Raw genomic sequence first — 18,516 nt, forward strand, 5'->3', positions numbered from 1 at the left:
GCTCTGGTGAACTCCATGTCCAAGAGGGTTAAGGCAGTGCTGGAAAATAATGGTGGCCACACAAAATATTGGCTGTGTGTTGAGTTATTTTGAGGGGACAGCAAATTTACACTGTTATACAAGCTGTACACTTAATACTTTACACCAGGGGTCTCCAAACTTTTCAAACAAAGGGCCAGTTTACTGTCCTTCACACTTTAGGAGGGCCGGATTGTGGTCAGTGGGGGGTATAAAATGTCCCAGACCCAGCATCAGTGAGAATAAACACGGTCTTAGGGTTGGTGGTCAGTATGAGGAGGAGTAGTGCCCCATCATTATATTAGTGGGAAAAGCAGTACCCCTTCATTGGTATCAGTGAAAGAAATATTGCCCCATTCTTGGTGTCAGTGGGAGGAATAGTGCCTCATTATTTATTAACCTTCTATGAGGAAGTGAAGTGTAATTTCTTCAGTGTTGTCACATGAAAAGATAGAATAAAATATTTACAAAAACGTTTGTGAGATACTGTATATATCAAAATACAAGAAAGATATAGCCTAAAGATTAATAAGAAAAATGTATAATCAATTGGTTCATCACCTTTACTATTAATTATACAATCCTATGTTATTCCATGTCAAAACAACTTACTTCTATATTATCAGTATAGGGGATGCAGGGAGCCTGATTAAGCACTAGATGGTACCAAACATTCATATAAATCCCAAATGGGGCAGAAAAAATTGCCAAATACAAAGGGAGAAAAATTGGTAAATTTGAGCATGAATAAACAGCTTGCCCTGCCCAATGATGTCAAGCGTGCTATATCTTGCTTGTATATTGATATATATACTTCACGCTTTATCCCTCCCTGCGGGAGATCCGGCATTTTTTGAACGGCTCAAACCTGTTACATCTGGGCTTCTCTGGGCCACCCGGGCAGACTCCTATTTCTGTGTGCTTGGCAATAACTGGATTTTACCTTCTCATTGAGGTATGATTCCATTTAGGGAACTCTTGCCAATAGATAAGATGCATTCATGTAATACATTTATTGTATACGCTATATATAGTGTTGGTATTTTCTGATATAAGATTACATGTATTGTTTGTAATTTGCTTTCTGTTCATTCATATAGTAGCCACAAAACCACGTTTGTCCCTGAGAAAGCCATTTGGGCGAAACATGTAGGATTAAGATGTGGGAACAACTATAGGAGCTACAATAACACATCTTGAATGACCATAAAGCTGTTCATATATTGTATATTATTGTTTTTATGTACCCTTGTAACTTTAATAAATTACGATTCTATTCAGTTTGGTATATCCTTGTACTAATTGCACCTATAAAGTCCCACCCCCCCACTTTGTATTTTCTATACCTTCATGGGGACGTTGATGCTGTAACATAGCATTTTTAAATTCTGGAACTGACCACTTAATTACATATAGAAGGAGTTGGTAGGCAACCAGGATGGGGAGGGGAAACCTGTACATCTGGATCCAAGGTCCCTGCGACAGAAAATGGCCCCAGTGAGGGACCCGAACAGCTGACTGTAATTATTTCTTCACCAGGTGAAACTAAAAATAATGTCTTACGTCAGGGTAGGAGGGAGGGATAGGAGAATTTTTATCTTTGCTTATAGTTGGGCTTTGAATTTGTGAAAATTGTATTGGTCAACGAAAGGTATCTTTGGTGTCCTTTTATTTTAGGAATTAGCAATGGTTGAATTTCACTTTGAAAACTTCCTATTGAGTCCTCCCAGAAGCCAGAAGAGCAGTTACGTCATCAGAAGTAGTTGGTAGGGGACCAGGATGGGGAGGGATTACCTGTACATCTCAATCTGTAGACCCCACAGCATAAAATGGTCCCAGAAAGGGACCCGGACAGCTGACTGTAACTTGCTTTAGATGTTGGGTTAGAGTAGGGTTTGTCATCAGAAGGAGTTTGTAGGGGACTAGGATGGGGAGGGTTAATCTGTACATCTGTATCCGTGGTCCACACAGCAGAAAATGGCCCTAGTGAAGGACCCGGACAGCTGACACATTTTGGGTTAAAGAAGGGTGGAAGGGAATGAAGAATTTCCAATTTTGCCTATAGTTTGCCTTTAAATTAATGAAAAAACATTTTAGCCAACGAAAAGTATCTCTGATGTCCTTTTATTCTAGGAACTATGAAAGATAGAAGTTCACTTTAAACAGATATAAGTGTTCAGTTGACTGAAATCTTCACATAATCTCAGTGCTACCAGAAAACTCAATGAAGGAAAAAAAGTCTTTGTCTCGCACGTTGACTTTATTATTTTTAGATTCCAGAACACAGGAGCAAGTCAACGGAGTCGACTTCCACTCCAGTGGCATGATTTGTGGAGACAGTCGTTTTACGGGACGCAGATGGCATGGACCAGCCAGTGACCACCAGATACCGAGGTCTGAGTTTAAAAACTTCATTACATATTTCTCAAACAAACTGTCATGGCATTTTGGTCCCGCGTGGAGATAATGAAGGAGTGGACATCAATATTCAATTAACACACGGTGCCCCTGAAGTCTATTAACAAAAACTTCTTCTCACCGTAGAGAGAGCCGCACAAACCGGCGTGAGCTGAAAGCAATTACTGCCTCTCTATCTTTACATTATCCAACTTGTATTTAAAGGGTTCAGAGTTTAATGACGACGCGCTTTGTTGCGGTACATTGGATGTGTGTTATTTACTGGTGCGGCGATGTGATAAACAAGATAAGGTTCTTAGAATGGGGCTTTCTTTCTGGTCTGATCGAAGTAGGCTTCCAAGTTTATTTATTTACTGGGCCTTGGGAGTGGGATGTTAATGTTTGTTTGGTCACCGAAAAATAATTAGATAATGAATTCTGTAAAATGGGTGCGATAAGAATTCATTCGTCTTGTGATAAAATATTCAGGTGAAGTGCTTCTGGCTCAGTGTTTCTAACATTATCAAGATTCCAGTCAGAAAGCTGACATTGCGATAAGCTTCAAGAAGAAGTGCTAAGACCGTTTACTAGTTTGGCAATTAAAGATGCCATGTCTGTTTAAGACGCAACATATTTGGCATTCTAATTTGACTTTAAAATAACGTCAGTAAAACTGACTGTTCTATGGTCCGGTCCTGGCCATATTAAGAGTAGAATCCCCCTAGGATAAGTTGCTAGAGAGGCTCTGGTAAATCTAGTTCTTTAGCTCCTCTGTAAATATTAGAGTGATGTGTGTGATTATTTTTGGTTGTTCTGGGTCTCATTAGCTGCAGGTTCAACTAGTGTATTCTAGTGTATGTAGTGAGTTGAAAGAGGCAGACCCTGGGCTTAAATATTTATGTAGGCTCAGCCAATCCCTGGGGGGAGAATGCCCAGTAGGCAGCTGGAGAGTGCATAAATAGTTTGAAGCCTGGAGCAAATGAGATCTTGTCCAGAAGGAGAAGCTCCCAGCCTGAAGGACTGCTGCTTTTCTGGGAAGTCTGCAGGAATTCATTGAGGTCTGTATCGCACCTGGTGGAGATCAAGCTGTAGAGGGGGCTCCTCCTGCACCTGTTGTCCAACACCCCTGGTAGTGATTAGGCATGTGCATTTCGTTTAGTTCCGAATCGAAATTCGGACTAATTTTTCATTATTCGGAAATTAGTCCGAATTTCGATTCGGAACGAAACGAAATGCACATGCCTAATCACTACCAGGGGTGTTGGACAACAGGTGCAGGAGGAGCCCCCTTTCATTCTATATGAAATTCTAATTTTTTTTTTTTTTTGTTTAATAAGTTTTTATTAAAGAAAATATATCATGTATACAGTTATAACACAAATCTTCCATTATTTTAACAGCATAGGTTATAGTACTCATAAAATTCACTGCTTAGTTAGTTTTATCAGGTGCGCACAGGAAGTTACAATAAGTCAACTAAACAGCTGATTTGGATAAAGAAGTGTAAGCTAGGTGAGCACTATACATTAAATGGAATTTAAATAGAAAATATTGCTTTAGTTTAACATAAGTATACATCGAGACAAGATAGTGGTAGAGAGGGAGAGGATAGAAAAGAAAGAGTTGAAGGTGGGAAGGGGAGAGGGTAGGAGGTTGCTGGCATACTAGACCATGTATTGAGCAGAGGGGAAGATTATCATGAGTGGGTGTTTAATGGCTATGCTAAAGTGTTAGGGTTGAGGGGTTAGAGCAGGAGGTTTGTATATGTGGCAGTAGTCTGAAATTTTTTCCAGGGTTCCCAGGTTAAAGAATGTTTCTGGGAGGTCCCTCTAATATTGTGGGTGATACTCTCCATAAGGTATACATTGTCAATCATTTGTAGCCAGGCCTTCATAGAGGGAGTAATTGGTTGGCCCCACAATGTGGGGATTAAGGCTTTGGCAGTGTTTAGTAGATGAGGAATGATTGAGTGTTTGTACGCCTTTATGGGAGTTTTTGTGATATGAAACAGAATAGCCCATGGATCATTTGGTATTTGAACATCAGCTATCTGAGCAATCAGAGTGCGAATATTCTCCCAATACGGTTTAATCAATGGGCAGAACCACCATATGTGTGCGTGAGTAGCTTTGTTCCCACAGTTCCTCCAGCACAATGGGGAACTGGCGGGGAACATTTGGTGTAGGCGAACTGGGGTGTAATGCCACCTAGTGAGCAGTTTATAGTTGACCTCTGTCATTCTTGAGGCCATGGACGAGGTGTGAGCAAGTTGGAGGATCCTATCTTTTTGGTTGAAATTCTAATTTTAGAAGGTTTCTTCAGAAATTCGAATTTCGCATAGAATTAATTCAAATTCGAATAGAAAAGTTTAGAATAGAATAGAAAAGAATAGCATAGAAAAACAATGGAACAGAATAGAAAAAAAATATAATATATATATTTAACCATCTTCCAAAATTGAAATTTGGTACAGAATGAATTTGAATTCAAATAGAAAAGATTAGAATACAATATATTATATTTTTTTCTATTCTGTTCTATTGTTTTTCTATGCTATTCTTTTATACTTTCTATTCTATCCTAATCTTTTCTATTGGAATTCGATTTCATTCTATACGAATTTCAAATTTCGCAAAATGGTTATATATAGTTTACTTTTTCAAATTCAGTTATTGTTTTTTTCGAATGCGGTAGAATTTTTTCGAATTTTATAGTTTTTTTCGAATGTGGTAGAAATTTTTCGAATTTGACAGTTTTTTTTTCGAATGTGGTAGAATTTTTTCGAATATGATATTTTTTTCGAATGTAGTAAAATTTTTTTTGAATTTGATAGTTTTTTTCGAATGCGGTAGAATTTTTTCGAATTTGATAGTTTTTTTCGAATGTGGTAGAATTTTTTCGAATTTGATAGTTTTTTCGAATGTGGTAGAATTTTTTCGAATTTGATAGTTTTTTTTCGAATACGGTCGAATTTTTTCGAATGCGGTCGAATTTTTTCGAATTCGAATACGAAACGAAACAAATTCCGAAAACGAATATAATGAATGCAACAAATTTAACTAAACGAATTTAGTTAAATAACGAATCGAAACGAAACTAAACTAAACGAATTTTTTCATCCTGCACATGTCTGGTAGTGATAACAAGAGGTATGAGGACACGGAGGGGCTGGTGTAACAGGCAGCGCCAGCTGAGGTTTGCAGATAACTGTGGATCACCAGGCAGGAACTGGAACACAGTGAAGCTTGATCAGCAGGCAGGAGCGTAGCCAGGACAAAAGCCAAAAGGTCATCAAAGGCTGGGCAGTGAAGGTACAGGAACATCAGGCAGGGGCAGAGTCAAGATACAGGCCGGGGTTGGTATACATTCAGGCAGCGAGATACAGAAGCACGAGACAGGAGCAGGGTCAGAGTACAACCTGGGTAGTGCACGGCTAAGAAGATATAGCCAGTCAAGGCGCAGGTTAAACAGGAGCTAGCTGAAGATCACTCGGCAATCTGGTCATACCGTGGTCCAGCTTAAATAGGCCATTTGGCACCCATGCACATATGTCTGCACTTGCCTGTGCTCATATGCAACTGCACATTCCGTCTTGTGAACACGCTAATACGTTTGCTCATGCATGCTATTGCCCATTCTGTAGTGAGCCTTTAATCAGAATTATGAGCATGTAATAGCCTTCTGGTTGCAATATGCACTGAGCTTCTCTTACAAGTCTTGCAATGGGGGAGCGGGGGGGGGGGATTTTCTGGAAGCAGATAGACTTAAATCAAAGGGGGTTCAATGAGGATCTGGCCTGGAGACTGACAGGAGAGGTGTCTGGCTGATATTGGACAGAGATATCCAAGTATCCAGAGACATTGGGAGTAGATGGGAGTAGGATCTAAGTGACTGTCTGCTGCTTTAAACCCCTTTAGTGACTGCTACAGTGTTGCTGAACTGGGACTTGCACTTGCTTAGAGTCCAAGGATTGCTTGTGCTTGTGCTAAGAGGGAGATGACCCTAAATAGAGTAAACAGGGCAAAGAGCGTTCTCTGGTTACTTTATGCACTAAATTCGGAGTATCCCAAAGTTCCCCCTGCACCCCAAAAAAGTTTAACAAGCATTAAAGTATAAAAAGACATCCCTTGCTTGGTCATTGAGTAGTGAGACTGTCTAATGATCATGTGCCTGGCTACCTGTACATCCAAACAGAGCTAATTAGCTGACCTCAATTGGGGTCTGCACTACATAAGCTTAAAACCAACTAGGGGGCGCATGCATGGCAAAAAGCTGGCCGGAAGCTAGGAGTCGGAGCTCTGAGGGAAGCGGAGACCTAAACTAACTCCCCAGAGGTTTACAGCACATGATTCTCTCCCTGACAGCCCCAGCACCCCTGAGGGACCCGTGGTGCATGTCGACATCGAAAAAAACAAACAAAAATCCGCTCAGCGGTCCCTAACAAACTACCTCCTCCCGGTATGGGAACAGACCGCAATGTCACAAGATGGCGCCCAGCCGAAGTGTGTTCCTCCAGACATCCCTGATCCCTGAGCCTCTCCTACAGCCTCTTCAGAGCAGAGTGAATACACCCCTCATCTCACTAAGGCTGATCTGGAGGATAGTTTGTCTACTATGTATGACAGACTAGCATGTAAATTACAGGCGGAATTACACAAATCCACCAACACTCTGACCCAGGAGATTGCAGCACTAGGGGGGCAGATGGACATTTTAGAAATCAAACATGATGAATTACAGCTTGCCTATGTAGACCTCCGCAAGGATCATGAGGTCCTATCAGACACGGTTCTTCAATTGCAAAATCACCTTGAAGATTTAGACAACCGTAACAGAAGAAACAACATCAGAGTCTGCGGAGTGCCAGAAACAGTCACTGACTTATCAGAGGTCATTAAGAGACTGTTTCACTCCCTGCTCCCAGACCAGCCCGAGACCTCATTCATATGCGACAGGATACATGGAGCCCTAAGACCCAAACCGCCGCCTGAAAAACCCCCTAGAGACATTGTGCCTGAAAGACTTTCTAGTGAAGGAGGAAGTCCTGCGAGCATCTCGTAACACCCCCCGCATCCAGCTAGATGGGATCATGGTGCAAATATACCCGGACATCTCCCCAGCGACCCTGGAGAAAAGGAGATGGGTGAAGGAGGTTACTTCAGTCCTGCAATCGGCTAGGATCCGCTACAGATGGGGGTTCCTGCTTAAGCTTTCAATTCTCCACAATGGCACCACCTATACCGCAACTACGGTCACCAAAGGCAAGGAAATTCTGGTGAAATTGAGCCTCCTGAAACCTCAGAGTGAGCCAAGGCTCCCTTCAACTCCTCGCCCAACCCCAATCTGGGCAATCCTGTCACCTCAACGGGACAGAAGGAACCGCCAACATTCCAGAGATCAGGTCACCTCATTCTGGCTGGTCAGAAATGATTGTCACACGCCCTACATACGGAGGATGGCTGGAATTCCAGTACAGTTTATAAAAAAAAAATTCTATAACATTTTGGTCTCTTACACCCTAGCAAGTGTCTCTTCTCAGCCGCTTAAACAATCCCCACCCAGGGCCGTCTTTAATAAAGAGTGGACCCTGGGCAAACGTTTTCTGGGGTGGTGGGGCGGGGCCTCCCATACAATTTTGCTTTCCACATTCTCTGAGACATATAATAAATAGCCGCTAGACTTAAAATCAGTTTACTGTATCAGATCAGGCAGCGATTGGTTGCCAGAGGTTACAGTGTATCATTACCGCTTACTGACTGGTTGCTAGATGTTACAGCACATGATTTCTGCTTGTTGATTGGTTGCTAGAGATTACTGTACAGTAATACTGCTCACTGATTGCTTGCTAGAGGTTACAGCACATCATCTCCTCACTGCAGGGGGCATGATATACATATGAATGCCACCTTTATTTACTTATCTATGCCGCCGAATGCAGCTATTTACATATGAATGCCGGTTATTTACATGTAAACACAGGGTCTGCAGGTGAGTCATCTGTATACAACAATAGGGCAGAGCTGGGCAGCATTAGTAGCAGCACTTCACACTGAGATATCAGGACACAGCAAGGGACTAAAACTTCAAGGGACAAGGGAATTTAAACTGGGGTAGTTGGCAAACATGAGACAGCTGCTTTGGGCCCCACAACAATGACAGGGCCCAGGGCAGCTGACCCTTTTGCCCTGCCTTAAAGACGGTCCTGCCCCCACCCACAGTCGCTCTTATCAAGATATACATCTCTCTCACTTTATATCTGAAGGGAGAGTACCCAGGTTTACCCACTTACCTCCCCCTCACCCCCCCTTTTTTTTCCCTTTTTTTTCTCTTCCTCCATACAAGTGGGAATTCAAACGTATGTGGAGTAGTGGATTAGATAATCCGTTGATCATGGTTATGCAGGTCAGGGTGGTCTCCCCATCCTGGCCCCTTAGAGTTTGGTTACTTACTACTGTTTTAAGGTTTTGTTTTATATGTTTTTTCCATGTTGCTGAGCTAATAGAGATGGTCACTAGTACTATTAAGGAATACCTAGATATGTGTTATAAGATATGCAGGGGTGTGGATCCACCTTCCCCCGAGCTCTCTGGCAGCCCCCACGGTGTTGTGCTCATATATAGTTAAACCAAACTTTTGGCTCTGTGAGCCTAACGGGCTATTGCACTTAAACTATCAGAGATTTTACAACTAGGATGGGTCTACGGATAATATCTCACAATGTGAGAGGCTTTAACTCCCCACAAAAGTGGAGGAAGGCCTTTAAGTACTATAAAAAAAAATATATATATATATCCTTATATATATATATAGGGATCTTGCCAGCAGGTTCCTGATCCTTCAGGGCGAGATACAGGGACGTGCACTGACCATTGCAAATGTCTATGCCGCTAACAACTCACAAAGCACCTTCTTTAGATCCTTTTTCAGGTGCTGGATAGGTACAACTCGACACATATGTTGGTGGGGGGGACTTTAATCTAGTAGCCCACTCAAGCTTGGACAGGAGTAAAGCGGTAAGCATGGTTAATGCCTTCCCCCAAGTCCTTACTGAGATCACTAGGGACTTACCAACTAATTGATACTTGGAGGGCCTTAAATACGGGAGCGAGGGAGTTCACTCATTACTCGCACCCGCCAGACTAGATTATATCTTCAGCTCCCCAATCCTACTTGCTAACTCGTCCTCAGCTGCTATACACACCTGCCCCTGGTCAGAACACCAGGTGGTGTCTTTCCATACATTGATATAGGGCTCTCCCCCATGATAGCCTCCTGGAGACTGAATGATTCCCAGCTAGCGGACCCGGAGATAACCTCACAAATAGCGGACCAGTTAGCTGAATATTTCAGGCTAAATGATGTGGATGAAATATCACCTTCCATATTATGGGCAGCACATAAGGCGGTCCTTCGAGGCCACCTAATAGAATTGGCCACCATCAATAAACGTCAAAAGATGATAAAAGTTAAAACCCTTACTGCATCAAGTAGCCTCAAAGGTAGCACAGATGACTGGGTCGCTGACCACACTGACAGCACCAATGTGCCTACTCTTCACCCCCATACCTGATATCCTTCCCCAAAAACTAGCACATACACTTTTCTGTGCTATCTTATGAGCCATAGCCTTGAACTGGCGCTCACTCATGGTACTCTGGGCTCAGGTACTCCAAAGAATGGAAAACATTAAACTAATGGAGCATATCCACCATACCATTCTCGATACTATGCACGTTTTCAGTAACAAATGGTCCGGATGGACTGCATATGGTAGCACACTGTGAGACAGCGGCCTCATATATACAGTATCTCACAAAAGTGAGTACACCCCTCACATTTTTGTAAATATTTTATTCTATCTTTTCATGTGACAACACTGAAGAAATGACACTTTGCTACAATGTAAAGTAGTGAGTGTACAGCTTGTATAACAGTGTAAATTTTCTGTCCCCTCAAAATAACTCAACGCACAGCCATTACACAGCGCAGGTATAGAGGTGATATAGCGCTGGTATAGAGGTGGTATAGAGGTTATATAGCGCAGATATAGAGGTGGTATAGCGGTGGTATAGCGGTGGTATAGAGGTGGTATAGCGCTGGTATAGAGGTGGTATAGAAGTGATATAGCGCAGATATAGAGGTGGTATAGCGGTGGTATAGCGGTGGTATAGAGGTGGTATAGCGCAGATATAGAGGTGGTATAGCGCTGGTATAGAGGTGGTATAGCGCTGGTATAGAAGTGGTATAGCGCTGGTATAGAGGTGGTATAGCGCTGGTATAGAGCTAAAGCTCAAGTGGGTAACAATGTATCTAATATGCTGCATTTATTATCCAGGAGGTAATAGCTCGCTACCTCCGGAGTTCCCTCAGTCAGCAAAGTTTGCATAAACACTCCCAGCTAATCCTGAGACCCGGAGTCCTTCCACAAAGTGTCTGAAGGGCGTTTTTTTTCTGCGGGATCCCGCCGCGCTTCTTCACACATTTAGTATTCAGAACTCATCGATCAGCTGAAAAGATTGATGAATTCATCCCTGGCAGAGTGTCGTTGTCTGCCTGACCGGCTGCTCGCAAATGATAATAAATTGGAAATTCTCAATGCCAAGTCTATTGATTGTTTTAAGGGAATAGCGCAGATGTCCAGCAGCGATTCTGCCGCATTTACATCTGTGTCATTAAAGCTGAACTCCGGGCACAAAAAAAAACTTTCATTCAAATATATTCCTCAATAGCAACAAAGGATGTAAATCTACTATGTGTGCACCAGATGGCTTATATTACCATAAAAAGGTAGCGGTGACATCATCAATGTGCTGTGCATAGTCTGTGCAAAAAGCAGAGCCAAACAGGTTCCACCCACTAGAGGATTCCTGCTGAAAACTCAAGGCACGCTCCCAGCACAGTGATGAAGCTGTTAAATGGAGCTCTCAGTCCGTAGTAATGATACTAATTTAGTAGGACCCGATCATGAGACCACTCTGACAGCCAATCACAGTACTCATATGAATGGACGATCCTTCCTGCCCCCTAGGAGTGCAGACCCAGCTAAGCTGTGGGTACAGATCCCTTTAATTCCTTTTCTCATAATTCATAGGCACCCACCCCAGACCCCTGCACTATGTACCTTACCCACCCCAGACCCCTACACTATGTAACTTACCCATCCCAGACCCCTGCACTATGTACCTTACCAGTGGCGTCGCTAGGGGGTGGCTATTGGGGCTATAGCCCTGAGTCTGGGGCCCATAGACCTGAGTCTCTTATCGGGTGTGTGCAGTCTGGCAATTAGCAGGTATGTCCTGGTCCAGAATGCAGGGGACAGGGGCGGACTGAGCTGTGGTAGCGCTGGCTCCGGCTCCACCTGACTCTACTCTTGGCAACTAAGAGCCGCCTAGCGTCTAGCAACCAGTGACGTCACAGCCGCAACTCCCTCCTTGCCCATTCAAAGCGGAGGAGGATTCCACTTCCTCCTCCTCCATGCTAGTGCTTGTGGGGCCTAAAGAGTTGAGCCCAGCCCCCTTGTCATGGTCCTGGACTGGAGCGTCCCGCCACTGGTCCGGTGGCGGTGGGGTGCAGGGCAGCAGCATCAAACAGGGAGAGGGAGCCCTGGGAAGCTGGGAAGAGCCCAGGAGGGAGTGAGAGAGAGTAGACGAGACCTCATCGCCACCCTGAGCAGCATCCCCAGTGCCTCCCAGAGCCTGCACTCCTTCTCCAAACTCCTCTCCCAGCTCGCTGTGACTGTCATGGAACAGGAAGCAAACAGGCTGACCGAGGACGGGCGGGAGGTAGGTGGATCACACTTGCCTACCCACACAGACAGGGGCTGGGACAGTAGGGACTGCAGGCAGGGCTAGAGGGTCTCTCTTTCCCACCCCCTCTATCTCTCTTTCACCCCCTCACATCTACCCCCTCTCTCACCCTTCCTCACCCCCTCTCTCTCTTTCACCCCTTTTCATCCACCCCCCTCTCTCTCACCTTGATGTGAGGAAGGGAAGGGGCTCTCTGGGGACCCTGATGTATGGGGAGGCTCTCTGGGGACCCTGATGTAAGGGGGGCTCTCTGGGGGACCCTGAAGTAAGGGCGGTTCACTGGGGACCCTGATGTATAGGGGGTTCTCTGTGGACCCTGATGTATGGAGAGGCTCTCTAGGGACCCTGATGTATGGGGAGGCTGTCTGGGGACCCAGATGTATGGGGGACTCTCTAGGGGACCCTGATGTATGGGGAGGCTCTCTGGGAACCCTGATGTATGGGGGGGGCTATCTGGGGAACCTGATGTAAAGGGGGGGTTCTCTGGGGACCCTGATGTAAGGGGGGCTCCCTGGGGACCCTGATGTAAGGGGGGCTCTCTGGGGACCCTGATGTAAGGGGGGGTTCTCTGGGGACCCTGATGTAAGGGGGGGTTCTCTGGGGACCCTGATGTAAGGGGGGGTTCTCTGGGGACCCTGATGTAAGGGGGGGCTCTCTGGGGATCCTGATGTATGGGGGGCTCTCTGGGAACCCTGATGTATGCGGAGGCTCTCTGGGGATCCTGATGTAAGTGGGGCTCTCTGGAGACCCTGATGTATGGGGAGGCTCTCTGGGGACCCTGATGTATGGAGGGCTCTCTGGGGACCCTGATGTATGGGGAGGCTCTCTGGGGACCCTGATGTATGGGAAGGCTCTCTGGGGACCCTGATGTATGGGGAGGCTCTCTTGGGACCCTGATGTATGGGGAGGCTGTCTGGAGACCCTGATGTAAGAGGGGGGTTCTCTGGGGACCCTGATGTAAGGGGGGTTCCCTGTGGACCCTGATGTAAGGGGGGGCTCTCTGGGGACCCTGATGTATGTGGGGCTCTCTGGGAACCCTGATGTATAGGGAGGCTCTCTGGGGACCCTCATGTAAGGGGGCTCTCTGGAGACCCTGATGTATGGGGAGGCTCTCTGGGGACCCTGATGTAAGGGGGCTCTCTGGTGGACCCTGATGTAAGGGGGGGCTCTCTGGGGACCCTGATGTAAGGGTGGGCTCTCCGGGGACCCTGGTGTATGGGGGGGCTCTCTGGGGACCCTGATGTATGGGGAGGCTCTCTGGGGACCCTGATGTAAGGGGGGGCTCTCTGGGGGACCCTGATGTAAGGGGGGACTCTCTGGGGACCCTGATGTAAGGGGGGGTTCTCTGGGGACCCTGATGTAAGGGGGGGCTCTCTGGGGACCCTGATGTATGGAGAGGCTCTCTAGGGACCCTGATGTATGGGGAGGCTGTCTGGGGACCCTGATGTATGGGGGACTCTCTAGGGGACCCTGATGTATGGGGAGGCTCTCTGGGAACCCTGATATATGGGGGGGCTGTCTGGGGAACCTGATGTAAAGGGGGGGTTCTCTGGGGACCCTGATGTAAGGGGGGCTCCCTGGGGACCCTGATGTAAGGGGGGCTCACTGGGGACCCTGATGTAAGGGGGGGTTCTCTGGGGACCCTGATGTAAGGGGGGGTTCTCTGGGGACCCTGATGTAAGGGGGGGCTCTCTGGGGATCCTGATGTATGGGGGGCTCTCTGGGAACCCTGATGTATGCGGAGGCTCTCTGGGGATCCTGATGTAAGTGGGGCTCTCTGGAGACCCTGATGTATGGGGAGGCTCTCTGGGGACCCTGATGTATGGAGGGCTCTCTGGGGACCCTGATGTATGGGGAGGCTCTCTGGGGACCCTGATGTATGGGAAGGCTCTCTGGGGACCCTGATGTATGGGGAGGCTCTCTTGGGACCCTGATGTATGGGGAGGCTGTCTGGAGACCCTGATGTAAGAGGGGGGTTCTCTGGGGACCCTGATGTAAGGGGGGTTCCCTGTGGACCCTGATGTAAGGGGGGGCTCTCTGGGGACCCTGATGTATGTGGGGCTCTCTGGGAACCCTGATGTATAGGGAGGCTCTCTGGGGACCCTCATGTAAGGGGGCTCTCTGGAGACCCTGATGTATGGGGAGGCTCTCTGGGGACCCTGATGTATGGGGGGCTCTCTGGGGACCCTTATGTAAAGGGGCTCTCTGGAGACCCTGATGTATGGGGGGCTCTCTGGGGACCCTGATGTATGGGGAGGCTGTCTGGAGACCGTAAAATATGAGGGGGGTTCTCTGGGGACCCTGATGTATGGGGAGGCTGTTTGGGAACCCTGATGTAAGGGGGGGCTCTCTGGGGATCCTGATGTAAGGGGGGCTCTCTGGGGACCCTGATGTAAGGGGGGCTCTCTGGGGGACCCTGATGTAACGGGGGCTCACTGGGGACCCTGATGTATGGGAGGCTCTCTGGGGACCCTGATGTAAGGGGGCTCTCTGGTGGACCCTGATGTAAGGGGGGGCTCTCTGGGGACCCTGATGTAAGGGTGGGCTCTCCGGGGACCCTGGTGTATGGGGGGGCTCTCTGGGGACCCTGATGTATGGGGAGGCTCTCTGGGGACCCTGATGTAAGGGGGGGCTCTCTGGGGGACCCTGATGTAAGGGGGGACTCTCTGGGGACCCTGATGTAAGAGGGGGCTCTCTGGGAGACCCTAATGTAAGGGGGGCTCTCTGTTGACCCTGATGTAAGGGGGGGGCTCTCTGGGGACCCTGATGTAAGGGGAGCTCTCTGGGGATCCTGATGTAAGGGGTGGATCAGCACTCAGATATGTAACAATATTTATACATATATACACACACGTATATTATATACATGTGTATGCCCGCCCAAGCGTATGACTTTCTTTACTTCGCTGCTATGGGCTCTAGCCCCAGATCTTTCGAAAGACCTAGCAATGCCCCTGTACCTTACCCACCCCAGACTCCTGCACTATGTACAGTCCCCACCCCAGACCCCTGTACTATGTACAGTCCCCACCCCAGACCCCTGCACTATGTACAGTCCCCACCCCAGACCCCTGCACTATGTACAGTCCCCACCCCAGACCCCTGCACTATGTTCAGTCTCCACCCCATACCCCTGTACTATGTACAGTCCCCACCCCAGACCCCTGCACTATGTTCAGTCTTCACCCCAGACCCCTGTACTATGTACCTTCCCCACTCCAGACCCCTGTACTATGTACCTTCCCCACCCCAGACCCCTGCACTATGTACAGTCCCCACCCCAGACCCCTGCACTATGTACAGTCCCCACCCCAGACCCCTGCACTATGTTCAGTCTCCACCCCATACCCCTGTACTATGTACAATCCCCACCCCAGACCCCTGCACTATGTTCAGTCTTCACCCCAGACCCCTGTACTATGTACCTTCCCCACCCCAGACCCCTGTACTATGTACCTTCCCCACCCCAGACCCCTGTACTATGTTCAGTCTTCACCCCAGACCGCTGTACTATGTACATTCCCCACCCCAGACCCCTGTACTATGTACAGTCCCCACCCCAGACCCCTGTACTATGTACCTTCCCCACCCCAGACCCCTGTACTATTTACAGTCCCCACCCCAGACCCCTGTACTATGTACATTCCCCACCCCAGACTCCTGCACTATGTACAGTCCCCACCCCAGACCCCTGTACTATGTACAGTCCCCACCCCAGACCCCTGTACTATGTACAGTCCCCACCCCAGACCCCTGTACTATTTACAGTCCCCACCCCAGACCCCTGTACTATGTACAGTCCCTACCCCAGACCCCTGTACTATGTACCTTCCCCACCCCAGACCCCTGTACTATGTACAGTCCCTACCCCAGACCCCATGCATTCATGGTTTTAAGTTAAACCAAAACCTCTTTTGTTGTTGTTTTGGATGGCCTGGGGAGGGGTTATCAACCACTAGAGGGATACATCCTTTATTTGTTGTGGTGACCTCTGACACCAAGACAGACCGAGATAGAAAATTTAAAGTTTGAGTTGTCACCAGAATGGGAAAAAAAAAATAGATAAAAAGTAACCTGTCCCTCCTACCGAAAACTAAAAAAACGAAGAAGAAAAAAAAAGGGCTTTAGATACACTTCAAATACCCGGAGCTCTCTCTCTATATATACCTCCTCTCTGCTTTTACATGCACAGAATATCCTTCGGTATGAATCTGTTCACATTTTAGGCTTCCTAGTCCTTTAAAGTCTATCCTCTAAGTGCGTATTTATTACAGCGAGGGACTGAAACCGGCTGAACCCAGACTGGAGCCCCCCGTGGGACGATCGTAGAGATCACTTTATCCGTATCATTACCTGTTGCCTGGAGGAAAATCTGACGCTTCATTTAAATCAATGGCTATAGAGAGATGAGGAATCCTTCCTGTCTCTCCTATGAAAATAGATTTATTTTATGGCCACTTTGTAGAGGATCTGCTTCCCGTACATTTATAATTTCCTTACATTTCTGGGGACAATGTTTCCGTTCTGAATGAGGTGTCTGGGGTCATTTGTCAGCCAGAAGCCTAAATCTCCAATTTTTGTCAGATATTTGGAGAAACTGATTTTCTCCACAAGGCCAGAGCCTTTTTTGCTTTTTTTTGCACACATATATAAAAATTTTAGGCCTGAAGATAAGTAAAAAAACTGGGGGTGCACCGAATGGAAATGTTGGTGAAGAAACCGAAAATGAAGGATGCACTGGGCCGAAAACAAAAATTACAGTTTTTAAAATATATTTATATTTATATTTACAATTGTATTATATTCAACTTTTTAATTAATATAATCAATTTAAATTAATATGAATTTATTGTTGGCCATTATTGGCACCTTTAGTGCAAGAAAAGCTCTAACCATCTCTTGTATCATGTCTCTAACCATCTAATACAAGAGATGGTCAGAGACTGCAGACATAGTACAGGAGATGATCAGAGACTGCAGACATAGTACAGGAGATGGTCAGAGACTGCAGACATAGTACAGGAGATGGTCAGAGACTGCAGACATGATACAGGAGATGGTCAGAGACTACAGACATGATACAGGAGATGGTCAGAGACTGCAGACATAGTACAGGAGATGGTCAGAGACTTCAGATATAGTACAGGAGATGGTCAGAGACTGCAGACATAGTACAGGAGATGGTCAGAGACTGCAGACATAGTACAGGAGACAGTCAGAGACTGCAGACATATTACAGGAGATGGTCAGAGACTGCAGACATGATGCAGGAGGTGATCAGAGACTACAGACATGATACAAGAGATGGTCAGAGACTGCAGACATGATACAGGAGATGGTCAGAGACTGCAGACATGATACAGGAGATGGTCAGAGACTGCAGACATAGTACAGGAGATGGTCAGAGACTTCAGATATAGTACAGGAGATGGTCAGAGACTGCAGACATAATACAGGAGATGGTCAGAGACTGCAGACATAGTACAGGAGATGGTCAGAGACTGCAGACATATTACAGGAGATGATCAGAGACTGCAGACATGATACAAGAGATGGTCAGCGACTGCAGACATAGTACAGGAGATGGTCAGAGACTGCAGACATGATACAGGAGATGGTCAGAGACTGCAGACATGATACAGGAGATGGTCAGAGACTGCAGACATGATACAGGAGATGGTCAGAGACTGCAGACATGATACAGGAGATGGTCAGAGACTGCAGACATAGTACAGGAGATGGTCAGAGACTTCAGATATAGTACAGGAGATGGTCAGAGACTGCAGACATAATACAGGAGATGGTCAGAGACTGCAGACATAGTACAGGAGATGGTCAGAGACTGCAGACATATTACAGGAGATGATCAGAGACTGCAGACATGATACAAGAGATGGTCAGCGACTGCAGACATAGTACAGGAGATGGTCAGAGACTGCAGACATGATACAGGAGATGGTCAGAGACTGCAGACATGATACAGGAGATGGTCAGAGACTGCAGACATAGTACAGGAGATGGTCAGAGACTTCAGATATAGTACAGGAGATGGTCAGAGACTGCAGACATAGTACAGGAGATGGTCAGAGACTGCAGACATAGTACAGGAGATGGTCAGAGACTGCAGACATATTACAGGAGATGATCAGAGACTGCAGACATGATACAAGAGATGGTCAGCGACTGCAGACATAGTACAGGAGATGGTCAGAGACTGCAGACATACTATAGGAGATGGTCAGAGACTGCAGACATACTACAGAAGATGGTCAGAGACTGCAGACATGCTACAGGA

The 18,516-nt window shown here is 46.7% G+C and overlaps 1 protein-coding gene across 2 annotated transcripts in view; it reads left to right on the top strand.

Moving 5' to 3' along the window:
* LOC141147250 (uncharacterized) overlaps nt 1-18,516 on the top strand; it is a 218,295-nt gene that overhangs the window by 93,709 nt on the left and 106,070 nt on the right. Inside the window, exon 3 of one of the 2 annotated variants that reach the window (XR_012245042.1) lies at nt 2,292-2,412. The exons of the other annotated variant lie outside the window; for it this stretch is intronic. The gene's annotated coding sequence lies outside the window, so the exon portion shown is untranslated. The remainder of the gene's footprint in view (nt 1-2,291; nt 2,413-18,516) is intronic. 2 annotated transcript variants of the gene reach the window in all.

This window comes from Aquarana catesbeiana, linkage group LG06 (genome assembly GCF_042186555.1).
Source record: "Aquarana catesbeiana isolate 2022-GZ linkage group LG06, ASM4218655v1, whole genome shotgun sequence".
NCBI classification, from domain to species: domain Eukaryota; kingdom Metazoa; phylum Chordata; class Amphibia; order Anura; family Ranidae; genus Aquarana; species Aquarana catesbeiana.